The sequence below is a fragment of the Tribolium castaneum genome, chromosome 8 (assembly GCF_031307605.1).
Source record: "Tribolium castaneum strain GA2 chromosome 8, icTriCast1.1, whole genome shotgun sequence".
Classification (NCBI taxonomy): Eukaryota; Metazoa; Arthropoda; class Insecta; order Coleoptera; family Tenebrionidae; genus Tribolium; species Tribolium castaneum.
In genome coordinates, this window is record NC_087401.1 from 4,992,981 (window position 1) to 5,016,550 (window position 23,570).

At 27.5% G+C, this 23,570-nt stretch overlaps 2 long non-coding RNA genes across 2 annotated transcripts; one reads left to right on the top strand and one right to left on the bottom strand.

Annotated features, from left to right (window-relative positions):
* The first annotated feature begins 4,713 nt into the window (after positions 1-4,713).
* LOC135266923 (uncharacterized) lies at positions 4,714-5,655 on the top strand. The gene is made up of 2 exons (XR_010335140.1): positions 4,714-5,075; positions 5,127-5,655. It is a non-coding gene; the product is annotated as an uncharacterized LOC135266923 (long non-coding RNA).
* Positions 5,656-8,110: 2,455 nt separating this feature from the next.
* On the bottom strand, positions 8,111-8,968 carry LOC103315006 (uncharacterized). Its single transcript, XR_010335137.1, has 2 exons — positions 8,691-8,968; positions 8,111-8,639 (listed from the first exon to the last, which is right to left on the bottom strand). It is a non-coding gene; the product is annotated as an uncharacterized LOC103315006 (long non-coding RNA).
* Between the last annotated feature and the right edge of the window lie 14,602 nt (positions 8,969-23,570).

Genomic DNA, 23,570 nt, shown 5'->3' on the forward strand with positions numbered 1-23,570 from the left:
GAACAAGTGCAAAAGCTAATACTTTGCTTTAAAATTACGATTTATGTGGTAATATGGTATTTTGCATCTGTCCTATAAAAGTTTACTCGTTTCGCTCCATTGAATCATTCGAAATAAATTATTTTGACACAACAACGAAAATAATTTTTTTGTTTAAACTGTAACATGTCGTTTTTATTAAACGAACTAAGACGTTTGGCATCTGTTTAGTAAAAGTTTTCTCGTTTGGGGGCATAAAATCGTTTGAAACTAACAGTTCTGGTCAAAACTATAACGTAAATTATTTCTTTGAGACGATATTTAAAGTTTTCATTAAGTTTTAAACAAGTTTGCTCTATTCTAAGCAAAGGAGTAATCAGGATAAACTGCATTTATCCAAAGTAATACATAATTTGCAGTTTTGAGCCAGAATAAGACGTTTTTAATCTTTTTAATATAAGTTTTCGTGTTCAAAAGAAAGAATCGTCTAAAATAAGCAATTTGATTTTCTGGGCCTGAATAAGAGGTTTTCAGTTTCTTTGATGTAAGGTTTCTTGTTTGTAACAATGAATAAACGAAAATCATTGGTTTTAATCCAAACTGTGACATAAATCGTTTTTAAAGGCGAAATCAGACGTTTTGCCTCTGTTCAGTGAAAGTATACTGGTTTCAAAGCATAGAATCGTTTGAAATTAACAGTTCTCGTCAAGACTATAACGCAAATCTTTAAAGTGATACAAAGAAATAATTTACGTTATAGTTTTGACCAGAACTGTTAATTTCAAACGATTTTATGCCCCCAAACGAGAAAACTTTCACTAAACAGATGCCAAACGTTTTAGTTCGTTTTATAAAAGCGACTTATGTTACAGTTTAAACAAAAACAAATTATTTTCGTTGTTGTTGTGTCAAAATAATTTATTTCGAATGATTCAATGGAGCGAAACGAGTAAACTTTTATAGGACAGATGCAAAATACCATATTACCACATAAATCGTTATTTTAAAGCAAAGTATTAGCTTTTGCACATGATCAATTAAAGTTTGCTTACTTCGAAGTATGTAATCGTCCGAAATATTTTTTTTTGTCAAAACTATAACGTAATTTGTTCTTTTGAGCTTGAATATAGAGTTTTCATTACGTTTTATAGTAGTTTACTCTACTCTAAGCATAGAATCAAACAGAGTAATCCGCTTTTGTTAAAATTGATACATAATTTGCTCTTATTTTCGAGAATAAGACGTTTTCAATATGCTTGATAAAATTTTTCTTGTTTATAGCAAGGAATCGTTTAAAATAAGCTGTATTTGCCTAAACTGATACGTAATTCGATATTTATGTATGAATACGAAGTTTTCAGTTTCTTTGACGTGAAATTTCTTGTTGCAAAAGGTAATACTTTGCTTTAAAACAACGCTTTATATGGTAATATGTGGTTTTGCATCTGCCCCATAAAAGTTCATTAGTTTCGAATCATAATTTCGTTTGAAATAAACAGTGCTGGTCAAAACTTTAACGTAAATTATTTCTTTGAGACGAAATTTAAAGTTTTCATTAAGTTTTATACAAGTTTACTCTATTCTAAGTAAAGGAGTAATCAGGATAAATTGCTGTTATCTAGAGTAATATATAATTTGCAGTTTTTAGCCAGAATAAGACGTTTTTAATCTTTTTAATGTAAGTTTTTGTGTTCAAAACAAAGGATCGTCTAAAATAAGCAGTTTTTGTCCAGACTGAAACGTAATTCGAATTTCTGTGCCTAAATAAGGGGTTTTCAGTTTCTTTGATGTAAGGTTTCTTGTTTGTAACAATGAATTAACAAAAATAATTGGTTTTTATCCAAATTGTGGCATGAATCAGCTTTAAGACTATAACGCAAATCTTTTGTTTTGTGCTAAAATAAGACGTTTTTAGTCAGTTTGATATAAGTTTTCTTGTTCAAAGCAAAATATTGTCGAAAATCAACCGTTTTTGTCTAAACTGGTACAAAATTTGGTGGTTTGTGTCCGAATACAAAGTTTTCAGATTCTTTAATGTTAGGTTTGCTGCTTCTAACAAAGAATCAACGAAAATATTTTGTTTTAATACAAACTGCAATATAAAATGTCTTTATAGGACAAATCATGATGTTTGGCATCTGTTTAATAAAAATTTACTCGTTTGGAAGCATGAATCATTCCAAATAAGCTATTCTCGTCGAAACCATAATGTAATTAGTATTTTGTGCTAGAATACAGCGTTTTTGTTAGATTTATTAACAATTTTGTCTATTTTAAGCAATGAAACGAATAGGATTAGCTGCCTTTATCCAAAGTGATACATAAATTGCTCTTTTATGCCAGATTAATACGTTTTTAGTCTGTTCGATGTAAGTTTTCTTGTTCAAAGCCAAAGATCGTCTAAAATAAGCCGTTTTTGTTTGAACTGATGAACAATTCAGACTGAGAGTCAACAAAAATAATTTGTTTTAATCCAAATTGATACTTTTTGACCCTATAAGAGTCCTATAAGAGTCCGAAATACGCCGTTCTCGTCAAGTCTATAACGTAATTCGTTTTTTTGTGTCAGAATACGACGTTTTCTGTCTGTTTAATATAATTTTTTAATAATAATAATAATAATAACAATAATAATAATAATAATAATAAAAATAATATTAATAATAATAATAGTAATAATAATAATAATAATAATAATAATAATAATAATAATAATAATAATGAAAATAATAATAGTAATAAAAGTAAGCTTAGTTTTCTAAGCAAAAATGAAGCTTATTTTGTGTTATATGAGCGTTTTCTCATTTCTATGCAAGAAATCATCTGTGATCTGTATTTTTAGGCAAGAAATTGTTTAAAATTAATAACTCATTTTAAAACTGGTATAAAAACATTTACTATACAAAAGTTAATAATAATAATAATAATAATAATAATAATAATAATAATAATAATAATAATAATAATAATAATAGTAATAATAACAATAAAAATAATAATAATAGTAATAAAAGTAAGCTCAGTTTTCTAAGCAAAAATGAAGCTTATTTTGTGTGTTATATGAGCGTTTTCTCATTTCTATGCAAGAGATCATCTGTGATCTGTGTTTTTAGGCAAGAAATTGTCTAAAATCAATAACTCATTTTAAAACTGGTATAAAAACATTTACGATACAAAAGTTATAATCGGTTTTTAATAATAATAATATTAATAATAATAATAATAATAATAATAATAATAATAGTAATAATGATAATAAAAATAATAGTAATAATAATAATAATAATAAAAATAATAATAATAGTAGTAATAAAAGTAAGTTTAGTTTTCTAAGCAAAAATGAAGCTTATTTTGTGTTACATGAGCTTTTCTCATTTCTATGCAAAAGATCATGTGTGATCTGTGTTTTTAGGCAATCTAAGCCATTTATTATTATTATTATTATTAACATAGATTCTTTGCTGAGGTTAACACCTTTATAGCAAAATATCAAGAAATACGGTTTCGTGTTAAATAAAACACCATTGAATAATGAAAAATGAAATACAATTTTAATCTACAGTTAAATTAGTTAATTAATAAAGGTTAATGTTAATTATTGTAATGTGTCATATTGATTCTTGAAGGAAGAAACAGTAACAGCTGCAACAACGTTATCAGGCAAGCCATTCCATATATCAAATGCACGATTTGTCAAATAATTCTTTCTAACGGTAGTCTTAAATGGTTCTTTTTTCAGCTTATAAGAATGACCTCTAAGTCTGTCATGATATTGAATTTGCAAGAAATTGCGTGTTACTCCAGGAAATAAACCATGAGTAAGCCGAAAAATTTGAATTGCATCTGCCCTGTTTTGACGAGCACGTAGATCTGGTATTTTGAGTATTTCAAGACGTTGTTCATATGAAACTTGTCTTAAACAGTGTGTCCATCTAGTTACCAGGTGCTGAGTTCTTTCCAGCAAATCAATATCCTTTAACAAATAAGGTCTCCAGACTGGAATGGCAAATTCCAAATGCGGCCTTATGTAAGTGATGTACACCTTTGAAATAAAACTGACTGAAGGATTTGGAAAAACATGCTTTAGCAAATAAAACATTTTACGCGCTCGACCCACTGATGCTAGACATTGCTCTGACCATCCTAACTTATCATTTACAATGACCCCTAGATCTTTGGTTGAGGTTTTTACACTCAGGAGTGTGCCATTTATATGGTAAAGGTACTTTGGGTTGTTGTGGCCACACTGAAGTACACAGCATTTTGCAATATTTAGTGGTATTTGCCACTTCTCGCTCCATTGGAAGATTAAATTAAGTTGGTCTTGCAAGTCCGTGACAAGTGGGTTAGCAAATAACTTAATATCATCCGCATATGCTGAATAGCTGTCCAGTGAAAACAATAAATCTGCTGTATATAACAAGAATAAAATTGGTCCAAGAACTGATCCCTGTGGGACCCCACTTAATACTGGTTTAGAGTACGAAAATTTACCACAGACTTTTACACAATAGTTTCGATTTGATAGAAACGCTCGGATCCAATCAAGCAAATTTCCTGTTACACCATAGGACTCCAGTTTTGCTAACAAGAGATTGTGAGGGACTTTATCAAAGGCTTTACTAAAATCAAGGTAAATTATGTCTACAGGTTGGTTAGTGTCTAACATTTTTGTCCATAGATTTGTGCAGGATAGCAAGTTTGTGACAACTGACCTACCTGGTAAAAAGCCGTGCTGATGCTCAGGTATTAAATTATTTTTTCTCATGTAAGTTAATAGTTCCTTGACTATAACTTTTTCCATAATTTTACAGCATGTCGACGTGAGACTTACAGGTCTATAGTTAGCAGGATCAAGTTTATCTCCTGACTTGTACAAAGGCGTGATTGTTGCTTGCAACCACTCGTAGGGCAAAGTGCCTTGTAAGAATGATTTTGTCATCATTTTGGCAAGTGGGCCCGACAACGAAGCAGCACAAGTTCTCAGGAGTTTGGGAGGTATCTGATCCGGACCTGGAGCTGTATTTAATTTAATGGCACAGAGTTGGCTTTTTACCAGATCCGGAGTAAAATTAATATAAGACAACCCACTAAATGTACTTGTAGGCATAAATGACGGTATATTATTATTAATGTTTAAATTATAGGTAGCAGCAAAACTGTCCGCTAAAGTGTTTGCAGTTTCTGTATGATCGGAGCAGAGTAGACCTGAAGCATTTCGTACTAAAGGGACCGACACACGACTAGAGATAAATTTACGTACATGGGAATAAAATAGTTTTGGTTTATTTAATATAGAATTTTCATAATTACACCTGGCTATTTGTAAATCAGATTTTAGTTGGTTAGAAAATCTTTTATAAGCAGAAAAATTATCTTCAGTAGGCTTCCTTTTAAATTTTTTCCATAATTTAGCTTTGTATTTTATTTTGTCAAGCATGTGTTGATTTATCCACGGTTTATCTTTTCTCAGTCGGTTTGTAAACAGTCTGGAATTTGTTGTAATGCAAGTTTGTAAAATCGATTTAAAATGTTTCCATTGTTCTTCCGCATTTAGTGAATCTAAACCATTCCAGTCGTAAGTCAAGAGACTTTCGTCTATGCGAGTGTAGTCAACAATTGATGTTGTTTTAATTCTTGCATTTGGCTCTGAATATATCATAATTTGTAACTCAATTTCGATTTTTGAATGATCAGATGTACCTACAGGATTCGAAACGTTTAAAGACGATACAAGGTTAACGTCAGACAAAATTACCAAATCAAGTAATGAAGGACGTTGTTGGGATCTAAATCGTGTAGGTTCAGTGACTATTTGTGACAAATTATTTGCATTTTTGTCTTAGTCTCAAATATTAAAAACTGAATTACATTTTTGTTCAGTAACAGTTACAGTTTTCTTATTGGTTTTTTGCTTATATCTCGAAACCAGTTACTCCTATCAATTTTTACCTTTTTTTCAAAATTAAAGCTGATAAAATTTCCTACAAAATAGTTAATTGCATTTTTTTTGTAAGACCAACCATAAGCGAGTTATAGAGTTGGATATAAATAATCTTTAACAAAAATTTGCTTTAAAATAAATTGTTTGAAAATCCGAAATTAAACTAAATTAATTAAGACTAACACATTAGTAGAGGAAAAAGGAGAAGACATAAAAGTCACCAAAGTCTTGAGAGTCGTTTTTAGTCGTCATATTAATAACAATAACATTAATAATAATAATACTAATATTACTAAATTTGCTTATATGCAAGCGCTTAATTAAGGCAACAGTTTCTTGCTTATATCTCGAAAACAGTTATTCCTATCAATTTTTATCTTTTTACAAAAATTAAAGCTGATAAAATTTCCTACAAAATAGTTATTTGCATTTTTTATGTAGGACTAACCATAAGCGAGATATAAGTTTGAAAATAATTAATATTTAAAAAAAAAGTGCTTTGACAGAAAATGTCTTGTGATTTATAATACACTTAATTTATTGGGTCCAATACTTTATTAGAAGAAAAAGGAGGTGACATAAAAGTCACTGAAATTTTAAGAGTCGTTTTTAAATGCTGCATTTTCGTCTTCGTCTCAAACATTGAAAACTGAATTACATTTTTGTTCAGTAACTGTAACAGTTTTCACTTTGGTTTTTTGCTTATATCTCGAAAACAATTACTCTTATCAATTTTTATCTTTCTTTCAAGATTAAAGCTGATAAAATTTCCTACAAAATAGTGATTTGCATTTTTTTTGTAAGACTAACCATAAGCGAGTTATAGTGTTGGATATAAATAATCATTAACAAAAATTTGCTTTAAAATAAAATGTTTGAAAAACCGAAATTAAACTAAATAAATTGAGTGTAACACTTTAGTATAGGAAAAAGGAGAAGACATAAAAGTCACCAAAGTCTTGAGAGTCGTTTTTAGTCGTCATATTAATAACAATAACATTAATAATAATAATACTAATATTACTAAATTTGCTTATATGCAAGCGCTTAATTAAGATAACAGTTTCTTGCTTATATCTCGAAAACAGTTACTCCTATCAATTTTTATTTTTTTACTAAAATTAAAGTTGATAAAATTTCCTACAAAATATTTATTTGCATTTTTTATGTAGGACTAACCATAAGCGAGATATAAGTTTGAAAAAAATTAATATTTAAAAAAAAGTGCTTTAACAGAAAATTTCTTGTGATTTAAAATACACTTAATTTATTGGGTCCAATACTCTATTAGAAGAAAAAGGAGGTGACATAAAAGTCACTGAAGTCTTCAGAGTCTTTTTTAAATGCTGCATTTTCGTCTTCGTCTCAAACATTGAAAACTGAATTACATTTTTTTCAGTAACTGTAACAGTTTTCACTTTGGTTTTTTGATTATATCTCGAAAACACCAAAATAGTTATTTACATTTTTCTTGTAGGACCAAGCATAAGCAAGTTATAGAGTTGGATATAAATAATATTAAACAAAAATTTGCTTTAAAATAAAATGTTTGAAAAACTGAAATTAAACTAAATTAATTGTGTCTAACACTTTAGTAGAGGAAAAAGAAGGAGACATAAAAGTCACTTAAGTCTTAGAGTTGTCTTTAGCCGTCATATTAATAACAATAACATTTATAATAACAATACTAGTAGTACTAAATTTGCTTATATGCAAGCGCTTAATTAAGGTAACAGTTTTTTTGTTTTTTGTTTATATCTCGAAAACAGTTACTCCTATCAATTTTTACTTTTTCACCAAAATTAAAGGTGATAAAATTTCCTACAAAATAGTAATTTGCATTTTTCATGTAGGACTAACCATAAGCGAGATATAAGTTTGAAAATAATTAATATTTAAAAAAAAAGTGCTTTAACAGAAAATGTCTTGTGATTTAAAATACACTTAATTTAATGGGTCCAATACTTTGGTCTGCTAAAAACACAACAGGTCAAACAATCATCGAAAAACAATTTTCTGAATTGCTCTTGGAGAATAATTTGTCACAAATAGTCACTGAACCTACACGATTTAGATCCCAACAACGTCCTTCATTACTTGATTTGGTAATTTTGTCTGACGTTAACCTTGTATCGTCTTTAAACGTTTCGAATCCTGTAGGTACATCTGATCATTCAAAAATCGAAATTGAGTTACAAATTATGATATATTCAGAGCCAAATGCAAGAATTAAAACAACATCAATTGTTGACTACACTCGCATAGACGAAAGTCTCTTGACTTACGACTGGAATGGTTTAGATTCACTAAATGCGGAAGAACAATGGAAACATTTTAAATCGATTTTACAAACTTGCATTACAACAAATTCCAGACTGTTTACAAACCGACTGAGAAAAGATAAACCGTGGATAAATCAACACATGCTTGACAAAATAAAATACAAAGCTAAATTATGGAAAAAATTTAAAAGGAAGCCTACTGAAGATAATTTTTCTGCTTATAAAAGATTTTCTAACCAACTAAAATCTGATTTACAAATAGCCAGGTGTAATTATGAAAATTCTATATTAAATAAACCAAAACTATTTTATTCCCATGTACGTAAATTTATCTCTAGTCGTGTGTCGGTCCCTTTAGTACGAAATGCTTCAGGTCTACTCTGCTCCGATCATACAGAAACTGCAAACACTTTAGCGGACAGTTTTGCTGCTACCTATAATTTAAACATTAATAATAATATACCGTCATTTATGCCTACAAGTACATTTAGTGGGTTGTCTTATATTAATTTTACTCCGGATCTGGTAAAAAGCCAACTCTGTGCCATTAAATTAAATACAGCTCCAGGTCCGGATCAGATACCTCCCAAACTCCTGAGAACTTGTGCTGCTTCGTTGTCGGGCCCACTTGCCAAAATGATGACAAAATCATTCTTACAAGGCACTTTGCCCTACGAGTGGTTGCAAGCAACAATCACGCCTTTGTACAAGTCAGGAGATAAACTTGATCCTGCTAACTATAGACCTGTAAGTCTCACGTCGACATGCTGTAAAATTATGGAAAAAGTTATAGTCAAGGAACTATTAACTTACATGAGAAAAAATAATTTAATACCTGAGCATCAGCACGGCTTTTTACCAGGTAGGTCAGTTGTCACAAACTTGCTATCCTGCACAAATCTATGGACAAAAATGTTAGACACTAACCAACCTGTAGACATAATTTACCTTGATTTTAGTAAAGCCTTTGATAAAGTCCCTCACAATCTCTTGTTAGCAAAACTGGAGTCCTATGGTGTAACAGGAAATTTGCTGGATTGGATCCGAGCGTTTCTATCAAATCGAAACTATTGTGTAAAAGTCTGTGGTAAATTTTCGTACTCTAAACCAGTATTAAGTGGGGTCCCACAGGGATCAGTTCTTGGACCAATTTTATTCTTGTTATATACAGCAGATTTATTGTTTTCACTGGACAGCTATTCAGCATATGCGGATGATATTAAGTTATTTGCTAACCCACTTGTCACGGACTTGCAAGACCAACTTAATTTAATCTTCCAATGGAGCGAGAAGTGGCAAATACCACTAAATATTGCAAAATGCTGTGTACTTCAGTGTGGCCACAACAACCCAAAGTACCTTTACCATATAAATGGCACACTCCTGAGTGTAAAAACCTCAACCAAAGATCTAGGGGTCATTGTAAATGATAAGTTAGGATGGTCAGAGCAATGTCTAGCATCAGTGGGTCGAGCGCGTAAAATGTTTTATTTGCTAAAGCATGTTTTTCCAAATCCTTCAGTCAGTTTTATTTCAAAGGTGTACATCACTTACATAAGGCCGCATTTGGAATTTGCCATTCCAGTCTGGAGACCTTATTTGTTAAAGGATATTGATTTGCTGGAAAGAACTCAGCACCTGGTAACTAGATGGACACACTGTTTAAGACAAGTTTCATATGAACAACGTCTTGAAATACTCAAAATACCAGATCTACGTGCTCGTCAAAACAGGGCAGATGCAATTCAAATTTTTCGGCTTACTCATGGTTTATTTCCTGGAGTAACACGCAATTTCTTGCAAATTCAATATCATGACAGACTTAGAGGTCATTCTTATAAGCTGAAAAAAGAACCATTTAAGACTACCGTTAGAAAGAATTATTTGACAAATCGTGCATTTGATATATGGAATGGCTTGCCTGATAACGTTGTTGCAGCTGTTACTGTTTCTTCCTTCAAGAATCAATATGACACATTACAATAATTAACATTAACCTTTATTAATTAACTAATTTAACTGTAGATTAAAATTGTATTTCATTTTTCATTATTCAATGGTGTTTTATTTAACACGAAACCGTATTTCTTGATATTTTGCTATAAAGGTGTTAACCTCAGCAAAGAATCTATGTTAATAATAATAATAATAATAAATGGCTTAGATTGCCTAAAAACACAGATCACACATGATCTTTTGCATAGAAATGAGAAAAGCTCATGTAACACAAAATAAGCTTCATTTTTGCTTAGAAAACTAAACTTACTTTTATTACTACTATTATTATTATTTTTATTATTATTATTATTATTACTATTATTTTTATTATCATTATTACTATTATTATTATTATTATTATTATTATTATTATTAATATTATTATTATTAAAAACCGATTATAACTTTTGTATCGTAAATGTTTTTATACCAGTTTTAAAATGAGTTATTGATTTTAGACAATTTCTTGCCTAAAAACACAGATCACAGATGATCTCTTGCATAGAAATGAGAAAACGCTCATATAACACACAAAATAAGCTTCATTTTTGCTTAGAAAACTGAGCTTACTTTTATTACTATTATTATTATTTTTATTATTATTATTACTATTATTATTATTATTATTATTATTATTATTATTATTATTATTATTATTATTATTATTAACTTTTGTATAGTAAATGTTTTTATACCAGTTTTAAAATGAGTTATTAATTTTAAACAATTTCTTGCCTAAAAATACAGATCACAGATGATTTCTTGCATAGAAATGAGAAAACGCTCATATAACACAAAATAAGCTTCATTTTTGCTTAGAAAACTAAGCTTACTTTTATTACTATTATTATTTTCATTATTATTATTATTATTATTATTATTATTATTATTATTATTATTATTATTACTATTATTATTATTAATATTATTTTTATTATTATTATTATTATTATTGTTATTATTATTATTATTATTAAAAAATTATATTAAACAGACAGAAAACGTCGTATTCTGACACAAAAAAACGAATTACGTTATAGACTTGACGAGAACGGCGTATTTCGGACTCTTATAGGACTCTTATAGGGTCAAAAAGTATCAATTTGGATTAAAACAAATTATTTTTGTTGACTCTCAGTCTGAATTGTTCATCAGTTCAAACAAAAACGGCTTATTTTAGACGATCTTTGGCTTTGAACAAGAAAACTTACATCGAACAGACTAAAAACGTATTAATCTGGCATAAAAGAGCAATTTATGTATCACTTTGGATAAAGGCAGCTAATCCTATTCGTTTCATTGCTTAAAATAGACAAAATTGTTAATAAATCTAACAAAAACGCTGTATTCTAGCACAAAATACTAATTACATTATAGTTTCGACGAGAATAGCTTATTTGGAATGATTCATGCTTCCAAACGAGTAAATTTTTATTAAACAGATGCCAAACATCATGATTTGTCCTATAAAGACATTTTATATTGCAGTTTGTATTAAAACAAAATATTTTCGTTGATTCTTTGTTAGAAGCAGCAAACCTAACATTAAAGAATCTGAAAACTTTGTATTCGGACACAAACCACCAAATTTTGTACCAGTTTAGACAAAAACGGTTGATTTTCGACAATATTTTGCTTTGAACAAGAAAACTTATATCAAACTGACTAAAAACGTCTTATTTTAGCACAAAACAAAAGATTTGCGTTATAGTCTTAAAGCTGATTCATGCCACAATTTGGATAAAAACCAATTATTTTTGTTAATTCATTGTTACAAACAAGAAACCTTACATCAAAGAAACTGAAAACCCCTTATTTAGGCACAGAAATTCGAATTACGTTTCAGTCTGGACAAAAACTGCTTATTTTAGACGATCCTTTGTTTTGAACACAAAAACTTACATTAAAAAGATTAAAAACGTCTTATTCTGGCTAAAAACTGCAAATTATATATTACTCTAGATAACAGCAATTTATCCTGATTACTCCTTTACTTAGAATAGAGTAAACTTGTATAAAACTTAATGAAAACTTTAAATTTCGTCTCAAAGAAATAATTTACGTTAAAGTTTTGACCAGCACTGTTTATTTCAAACGAAATTATGATTCGAAACTAATGAACTTTTATGGGGCAGATGCAAAACCACATATTACCATATAAAGCGTTGTTTTAAAGCAAAGTATTACCTTTTGCAACAAGAAATTTCACGTCAAAGAAACTGAAAACTTCGTATTCATACATAAATATCGAATTACGTATCAGTTTAGGCAAATACAGCTTATTTTAAACGATTCCTTGCTATAAACAAGAAAAATTTTATCAAGCATATTGAAAACGTCTTATTCTCGAAAATAAGAGCAAATTATGTATCAATTTTAACAAAAGCGGATTACTCTGTTTGATTCTATGCTTAGAGTAGAGTAAACTACTATAAAACGTAATGAAAACTCTATATTCAAGCTCAAAAGAACAAATTACGTTATAGTTTTGACAAAAAAAAATATTTCGGACGATTACATACTTCGAAGTAAGCAAACTTTAATTGATCATGTGCAAAAGCTAATACTTTGCTTTAAAATAACGATTTATGTGGTAATATGGTATTTTGCATCTGTCCTATAAAAGTTTACTCGTTTCGCTCCATTGAATCATTCGAAATAAATTATTTTGACACAACAACAACGAAAATAATTTGTTTTTGTTTAAACTGTAACATAAGTCGCTTTTATAAAACGAACTAAAACGTTTGGCATCTGTTTAGTGAAAGTTTTCTCGTTTGGGGGCATAAAATCGTTTGAAATTAACAGTTCTGGTCAAAACTATAACGTAAATTATTTCTTTGTATCACTTTAAAGATTTGCGTTATAGTCTTGACGAGAACTGTTAATTTCAAACGATTCTATGCTTTGAAACCAGTATACTTTCACTGAACAGAGGCAAAACGTCTGATTTCGCCTTTAAAAAACGATTTATGTCACAGTTTGGATTAAAACCAATGATTTTCGTTTATTCATTGTTACAAACAAGAAACCTTACATCAAAGAAACTGAAAACCTCTTATTCAGGCCCAGAAAATCAAATTACGTTTCAGTCTGGACACAAATTGCTTATTTTAGACGATTCTTTCTTTTGAACACGAAAACTTATATTAAAAAGATTAAAAACGTCTTATTCTGGCTCAAAACTGCAAATTATGTATTACTTTGGATAAATGCAGTTTATCCTGATTACTCCTTTGCTTAGAATAGAGCAAACTTGTTTAAAACTTAATGAAAACTTTAAATATCGTCTCAAAGAAATAATTTACGTTATAGTTTTGACCAGAACTGTTAGTTTCAAACGATTTTATGCCCCCAAACGAGAAAACTTTTACTAAACAGATGCCAAACGTCTTAGTTCGTTTAATAAAAACGACATGTTACAGTTTAAACAAAAAAATTATTTTCGTTGTTGTGTCAAAATAATTTATTTCGAATGATTCAATGGAGCGAAACGAGTAAACTTTTATAGGACAGATGCAAAATACCATATTACCACATAAATCGTAATTTTAAAGCAAAGTATTAGCTTTTGCACTTGTTCAATTAAAGTTTGCTTACTTCGAAGTATGTAGTCCTCCGAAATAATTTTTTTTTGTCAAAACTATAACGTAATTTGTTCTTTTGAGCTTGAATATAGAGTTTTCATTACGTTTTAAAGTAGTTTACTCTACTCTAAGCATAGAATCAAACAGAGTGATCCGCTTTTGTTAAAACTGATACATAGTTTGCTCTTATTTTCGAGAATAAGACATTTTCAATATGTTTGATAAAATTTTTCTTGTTTATAGCAAGGAATCGTTTAAAATAAGCTGTATTTGCCTAAACTGATACGTAATTCGATATTTGTGCATGGATACGATGTTTTCAGTTTCTTTGACGTGAAATTTCTTGTTGCAAAAGGTAATAATTTGCTTTAAAACAACGCTTTATTTGGTAATATGTGGTTTTGCATCTGCCCCATAAAAGTTCATTAGCTTCGAATCATAAAATCGTTCAAAACTATAACGTAAATTATTTCTTTGAGACGAAATTTAAAGTTTTCATTAAGTTTTATACAAGTTTACTCTATTCTAAGTAAAGGAGTTATCAGGATAAATTGCTTTTATCTAGAGTAATATATAATTTGCAGTTTTCAGCCAGAATAAGACGTTTTTATTCATTTTAATGTAAGTTTTTGTATTCAAAACAAAGGATCGTCTAAAGTAAGCAGTTTTTGTCCAGACTGAAACGTAATTCGAATTTCTGTGCCTGAATTAGGGGTTTTCAGTTTCTTTGATGTAAGGTTTCATGTTTGTAACAATGAATTAACGAAAATAATTGGTTTTTATCCAAACTGTGGCATGAATCGTTTTTAAAAGGCGAAATAAGATGTTTTTCCTCTGTACAGTGAAAGTTTACTCGTTTCAAAGCATAGAACCGTTTGAAATTAACAGCTCTAGTTAAGACTATAACGCAAATCTTTTGTTTTGTGCTGAAATAAGACGTTTTTAGTCAGTTTGATATAAGTTTTCTTGTTCAAAGCAAAATATTGTCGAAAATCAACCGTTTTTGACTAATCTGATACAAAATTCGGTGGTTTGTGTCCGAATACAAAGTTTTCAGATTTTTTAATGTTAGGTTTGCTGCTTCTAACAAAGAATCAACGAAAATATTTTGTTTTAATACAAACTGCAATATAAAATGTCTTTATAGGACAAAACATGATGTTTGGCATCTGTTTAATAAAAATTTACTCGTTTGGAAGCATAGAATCATTCCAAATAAGCTATTCTCGTCGAAACTATAATGTAATTAGTATTTTGTGCTAGAATACAGCGTTTTTGTTAGATTTATTAACAATTTTGTCTATTTTGAGCAATGAAACGAATAGGATTAGCTGCCTTTATCCAAAGTGATACATAAATTGCTCTTTTATGCCAGATTAATACGTTTTTAATCTGTTCGATGTAAGTTTTCTTGTTCAAAGCAAAAGATCGTCTAAAATAAGCCGTTTTTGTTTGAACTGATAAATTATTATTATTACTATTATTTTTATTATTATTATTATTATTATTATTATTATTATTATTATTATTATTATTATTATTATTAAAAACCGATTATAACTTTTGTATAGTAAATGTTTTTATACCAGTTTTAAAATGAGTTATTAATTTTAGACAATTTCTTGCCTAAAAAAACAGATCACAGATGATCTCTTGCATAGAAATGAGAAAACGCTCAGATAACACAAAATAAGCATCATTTTTGCTTAGAAAAACTAAGCTTTAATTTACAAAGAAATTCATTATTATAAGTATTATTATCATTATTATTATTATTATTATTATTATTATTATTATTATTATTATTATTATTTCTTTTATTACTATTATTATTATTATTATTATTATTACTATTATTATTGTTATTATTACTATTATTATTATTATTATTATTATTATTATTATTATTATTATTATTAACTTTTGTATAGTAAATGTTTTTATACCAGTTTTAAAATGAGTTATTAATTTTATTCAATTTCTTGCCTAAAAACACAGATCACAGATGATCTCTTGCATAGAAATGAGAAAACGCTCATATAACACACAAAATAAGCTCCATTTTTGCTTAGAAAACTAAGCTTACTTTTATTACTATTATTATTATTTTTATTATTATTATTATTATTATTATTATTATTATTATTATTACTATTATTATTATTATTATTATTATTATTATTATTATTAACTTTTGTATAGTAAATGTTTTTATACCAGTTTTAAAATGAGTTATTAATTTTATTCAATTTCTTGCCTAAAAACACAGATCACAGATGATCTCTTGCATAGAAATGAGAAAACGCTCATATAACACACAAAATAAGCTTCATTTTTGCTTAGAAAACTAAGCTTACTTTTATTACTATTATTATTATTATTATTATTATTATTATTACTATTATTATTATTATTATTATTATTACTATTATTATTATTATTATTATTATTATTATTATTATTATTATTATTATTATTATTATTATTATTATTATTATTATTATTATTATTATTGTTATTATTATTATTATTATTAAAAAATTATATTAAACAGACAGAAAACGTCGTATTCTGACACAAAAAAACGAATTACGTTATAGACTTGACGAGAACGGCGTATCTCGGACTCTTATAGGACTCTTATAGGGTCAAAAAGTATCAGTTTGGATTAAAACAAATTATTTTTGTTGACTCTCAGTCTGAATTGTTCATCAGTTCAAACAAAAACGGCTTATTTTAGACGATCTTTTGCTTTGAACATGAAAATATACATCGAACAGACTAAAAACGTATTAATCTGGCATAAAAGAGCAATTTATGTATCACTTTGGATAAAGGCAGCTAATCCTATTCGTTTCATTGCTTAAAATAGACAAAATTGTTAATAAATCAAACAAAAACGCTGTATTCTAGCACAAAATACTAATTACATTATAGTTTCGACGAGAATAGCTTATTTGGAATGATTCTATGCTTCCAAACGAGTAAATTTTTATTAAACAGACGCCAAACATCATGTTTTGTCCTATAAAGACATTTTATATTGCAGTTTGTATTAAAACAAAATATTTTCGTTGATTCTTTGTTAGAAGCAGCAAACCTAACATTAAAGAATCTGAAAACTTTGTATTCGGACACAAACCACCGAATTTTGTATCAGTTTAGACAAAAACGGTTGATTTTCGACAATATTTTGCTTTGAACAAGAAAACTTATATCAAACTGACTAAAAACGTCTTATTTTAGTACAAAACAAAAGATTTGCGTTATAGTCTTAAAGCTGATTCATGCCACAATTTGGATAAAAACCAATTATTTTCGTTAATTCATTGTTACAAACATGAAACCTTACATCAAAGTAACTGAAAACCCCTTATTCAGGCACAGAAATTGGAATTACGTTTCAGTCTGGACAAAAACTGCTTACTTTAGACAATCCTTTGTTTTGAATACAAAAACTTACATTAAAAAGATTTAAAACGTCTTATTCTGGCTGAAAACTGCAAATTATATATTACTCTAGATAAAAGCAATTTATCCTGATTACTCCTTTACTTAGAATAGAGTAAACTTGTATAAAACTTAATGAAAACTTTAAATTTCGTCTCAAAGAAATAATTTACGTTATAGTTTTGACCAGCACTGTTTATTTCAAACGATTTTATGATTCGAAACTAATGAACTTTTATGGGGCAGATGCAAAACCACATATTACCATATAAAGCGTTGTTTTAAAGCAAATTATTACCTTTTGCAACAAGAAATTTCACACGTCAAAGAAACTGAAAACATCGTATCCATGCACAAATATCGAATTACGTATCAGTTTAGGCAAATACAGCTTATTTTAAACTATTCCTTGCTATAAACAAGAAGAATTTTATCAAACATATTGAAAATGTCTTATTCTCGAAAATAAGAGCAAATTATGTATCAGTTTTAACAAAAGCGGATTACTCTGTTTGATTCTATGCTTAGAGTAGAGTAAACTACTATAAAACGTAATGAAAACTCTATATTCAAGCACAAAAGAACAAATTACGTTATAGTTTTGACAAAAAAAAATTATTTCGGACGACTACATACTTCGAAGTAAGCAAACTTTAATTGAACAAGTGCAAAAGCTAATACTTTGCTTTAAAATAACGATTTATGTGGTAATATGGTATTTTGCATCTGTCCTATAAAAGTTTACTCGTTTCGCTCCATTGAATCATTCGAAATAAATTATTTTGACACAACAACGAAAATAATTTTTTTGTTCAAACTGTAACATGTCGTTTTTATAAAACGAACTAAGACGTTTGGCATCTGTTTAGTGAAAGTTTTCTCGTTTGGGGGCATAAAATCGTTTGAAATTAACAGTTCTGGTCAAAACTATAACGTAAATTATTTCTTTGAGACGAAATTTAAAGTTTTCATTAACTTTTATACAAGTTTGCTCTATTCTAAGCAAAGGAGTAATCGGGATAAACTACTTTTATCCAAAGTAATACATAATTTGCAGTTTTGAGCCAGAATAAGACGTTTTTAATCTTTTTAATGTAAGTTTTCGTGTTCAAAAGAAAGAATCGTCTAAAATAAGCAATTTGTGTCTAGACTGAAACGTAATTTGATTTTCTGTGACATAAATCGTTTTTTAAAAGCGAAATTAGACGTTTTGCCTCTGTTCAGTGAAAGTATACTGGTTTCAAAGCATAGAATCGTTTGAAATTAACAGTTCTCGTCAAGACTATAACGCAAATCTTTAAAGTGATACAAAGAAATAATTTACGTTATAGTTTTGACCAGAACTCTTAATTTCAAACGATTTTATGCCCCCAAACGAGAAAACTTTCACTAAACAGAAGCCAAACGTCTTAGTTCGTTTTATAAAAGCGACTTATGTTACAGTTTAAACAAAAACAAATTATTTTCGTTTTTGTTGTGTCAAAATAATTTATTTCGAATGATTCAATGGAGCGAAACGAGTAAACTTTTATAGGACAGATGCAAAATACCATATTACCACATAAATCGTTATTTTAAAGCAAAGTATTAGCTTTTGCACTTGTTCAATTAAAGTTTGCTTACTTCGAAGTATGTAGTCGTCCGAAATAATTTTTTTTTGTCAAAACTATAACGTAATTTGTTCTTTTGTGCTTGAATATAGAGTTTTCATTACGTTTTATAGTAGTTTACTCTACTCTAAGCATAGAATCAAACAGAGTAATCCGCTTTTGTTAAAACTGATACATAATTTGCTCTTATTTTCGAGAATAAGACATTTTCAATATGTTTGATAAAATTCTTCTTGTTTATAGCAAGGAATAGTTTAAAATAAGCTGTATTTGCCTAAACTGATACGTAATTCGATATTTGTGCATGGATACGATGTTTTCAGTTTCTTTGACGTGTGAAATTTCTTGTTGCAAAAGGTAATAATTTGCTTTAAAACAACGCTTTATATGGTAATATGTGGTTTTGCATCTGCCCCATAAAAGTTCATTAGTTTCGAATCATAAAATCGTTTGAAATAAACAGTGCTGGTCAAAACTATAACGTAAATTATTTCTTTGAGACGAAATTTAAAGTTTTCATTAAGTTTTATACAAGTTTACTCTATTCTAAGTAAAGGAGTAATCAGGATAAATTGCTTTTATCTAGAGTAATATATAATTTGCAGTTTTCAGCCAGAATAAGACGTTTTAAATCTTTTTAATGTAAGTTTTTGTATTCAAAACAAAGGATTGTCTAAAGTAAGCAGTTTTTGTCCAGACTGAAACGTAATTCCAATTTCTGTGCCTGAATAAGGGGTTTTCAGTTACTTTGATGTAAGGTTTCATGTTTGTAACAATGAATTAACGAAAATAATTGGTTTTTATCCAAATTGTGGCATGAATCAGCTTTAAGACTATAACGCAAATCTTTTGTTTTGTACTAAAATAAGACGTTTTTAGTCAGTTTGATATAAGTTTTCTTGTTCAAAGCAAAATATTGTCGAAAATCAACCGTTTTTGTCTAAACTGATACAAAATTCGGTGGTTTGTGTCCGAATACAAAGTTTTCAGATTCTTTAATGTTAGGTTTGCTGCTTCTAACAAAGAATCAACGAAAATATTTTGTTTTAATACAAACTGCAATATAAAATGTCTTTATAGGACAAAACATGATGTTTGGCGTCTGTTTAATAAAAATTTACTCGTTTGGAAGCATAGAATCATTCCAAATAAGCTATTCTCGTCGAAACTATAATGTAATTAGTATTTTGTGCTAGAATACAGCGTTTTTGTTTGATTTATTAACAATTTTGTCTATTTTAAGCAATGAAACGAATAGGATTAGCTGCCTTTATCCAAAGTGATACATAAATTGCTCTTTTATGCCAGATTAATACGTTTTTAGTCTGTTCGATGTATATTTTCATGTTCAAAGCAAAAGATCGTCTAAAATAAGCCGTTTTTGTTTGAACTGATGAACAATTCAGACTGAGAGTCAACAAAAATAATTTGTTTTAATCCAAACTGATACTTTTTGACCCTATAAGAGTCCTATAAGAGTCCGAGATACGCCGTTCTCGTCAAGTCTATAACGTAATTCGTTTTTTTGTGTCAGAATACGACGTTTTCTGTCTGTTTAATATAATTTTTTAATAATAATAATAATAATAACAATAATAATAATAATAATAATAATAATAATAATAATAATAATAATAATAATAATAATAATAATAATAATAATAATAATAATAATAATAATAATAATAATAATAATAATAATAATAATAATAATAATAATAATAGTAATAATAATAATAATAATAATAATAATAATAATAATAAAAATAATAATAATAGTAATAAAAGTAAGCTTAGTTTTCTAAGCAAAAATGAAGCTTATTTTGTGTGTTATATGAGCGTTTTCTCATTTCTATGCAAGAGATCATCTGTGATCTGTGTTTTTAGGCAAGAAATTGAATAAAATTAATAACTCATTTTAAAACTGGTATAAAAACATTTACTATACAAAAGTTAATAATAATAATAATAATAATAATAATAATAATAATAATAATAATAATAATAATAATAATAATAATAATAGTAATAATAACAATAATAATAGTAATAATAATAATAATAATAATAATAATAATAATAATAATAATAATAATGATAATAATACTTATAATAATGAATTTCTTTGTAAATTAAAGCTTAGTTTTTCTAAGCAAAAATGATGCTTATTTTGTGTTATCTGAGCGTTTTCTCATTTCTATGCAAGAGATCATCTGTGATCTGTTTTTTTAGGCAAGAAATTGTCTAAAATTAATAACTCATTTTAAAACTGGTATAAAAACATTTACTATACAAAAGTTATAATCGGTTTTTAATAATAATAATAATAATAATAATAATAATAATAATAATAATAATAATAATAATAATAATAAAAATAATAGTAATAATAATAATAATAATAATAAAAATAATAATAATAGTAGTAATAAAAATAAGCTTAGTTTTCTAAGCAAAAATAAAGCTTATTTTGTGTTATATGAGCTTTTCTCATTTCTATGCAAAAGATCATGTGTGATCTGTGTTTTTAGGCAATCTAAGCCATTTGATAGTTTTTAGGCAAGAAATTGGCTAAAATTAATAACTCATTTTAAAACTGGTATAAAAACATTTACTATACAAAAGTTAATAATAATAATAATAATAATAATAATAATAATAATAATAATAACAATAATAATAATAATAATAATAATAGTAATAGTAACAAAAGTAATAATAATAATAATACTTTTAATAAGGAAAAATGGAGCTTATTTTGTGTGTTACATGAGCGTTTTCTCATTTCTATGCATAAGCCATTTAATAGTTTTTAATATTTAACAAAAATTTGCATTAAAATAAAATGTTTGAAAAACTGAAATTAAACTAAATTAAGTGTGTCTAACAATTTAGTAGAGAAAAAAGGAGGAGACATAAAAGTCACTAAAGTCTTAGAGTTGTCTTTAGTCGTCATATTAATAACAATAACATTTATAATAACAATACTAGTAGTACTAAATTTGCTTATATGCAAGCGCTTAATTAAGGTAACAGTTTTTTTGTTTTTTGCTTATATCTCGAAAACAGTTACTCCTATCAATTTTTACTTTTTCACCAAAATTAAGGTGATAAAATTTCCTACAAAATAGTTATTTGCATTTTTCATGTAGAACTAACCATAAGCGAGATATAAGTTTGAAAATAATTAATAATTAAAAAAAAGTGTTTTAACAGAAAATGTCTTGTGATTTATAAAATACACTTAATTTATTGGGTCCAATACTGTATTAGAAGAAAAAGGAGGTGACATAAAAGTCACTGAAGTCTTCAGAGTCGTTTTTAAATGCTGCATTTTTGTCTTCGTCTCAAACATTGAAAACTGAATTACATTTTTGTTCAGTAACAGTTACAGTTTTCTTATTGGTTTTTTGCTTATATCTCGAAAACAGTTACTCCTATCAAATTTTATCTTTCTTTCAAAATTAAAGCTGATAAAATTTCCAACAAAATAGTTATTTACATTTTTCTTGTAGGACCAAGCATAAACGAGTTATAGAGTTGGATATAAATAATATTTAACAAAAATTTGCTTTAAAATAAAATGCTTGAAAAACTTGAATTAAACTAAATTAATTGTATCTAACACTTTAGTAGAGGAAAAAGGAGAAGACATAAAAGTCACTAAATGTTTCAGAGTCGTCTTTAGTCGTCATATTAATAACAATAACATTAATAATAATAATACTAATAGTACTAAATTTGCTTATATGCAAACGCTTAATTAAGGTAACAGTTTTTTGGTTTTTTGCTTATATCTCGAAAACAGTTACTCCTATCAATTTTTACTTTTTCACTAAAATTAAAGGTGATAAAATTTCCTACAAAATAGTTATTTGCATTTTTCATGTAGAACTAACCATAAGCGAGATATAAGTTTGAAAATAATTAATAATTAAAAAAAAGTGTTTTAACAGAAAATGTCTTGTGATTTAAAATACACTTAATTTATTGGGTTCAATACTTTATTAGAAGAAAAAGGAGGTGACATAAAAGTCACTGAAGTCTTCAGAGTCGTTTTTAAATGCTGCATTTTTGTCTTCGTCTCAAACATTGAAAACTGAGTTACATTTTTGTTCAGTAACAGTTACAGTTTTCTTATTGTTTTTTGCTTATATCTCGAAAACAGTTACTCCTATCAAATTTTATCTTTCTTTCAAAATTAAAGCTGATAAAATTTCCAACAAAATAGTTATTTACATTTTTCTTGTAGGACCAAGCATAAACGAGTTATAGAGTTGGATATAAATAATATTTAACAAAAATTTGCTTTAAAATAAAATGCTTGAAAAATCCGAATTAAACTAAATTAATTGTGTCTAACACTTTAGTAGAGGAAAAAGGAGAAGACATAAAAGTCACTAAATGTTTCAGAGTCGTCTTTAGTCGTCATATTAATAACAATAACATTAATAATAATAATACTAATAGTACTAAATTTGCTTATATGCAAACGCTTAATTAAGGTAACAGTTTTTTGGTTTCTTGCTTATATCTCGAAAACAGTTACTCCTATCAATTTTTATCTTTTTTTCAAAATTAAAGCTGATAAAATTTCCTACAAAATAGTTATTTGCATTTTTTTGTAGGACCAACCATAAGCGAGTTATAGAGTTGGATATAAATAATCTTTAACAAAAATTTGCTTTAAAATAAAATGTTTGAAAAACCGAAATTAAAC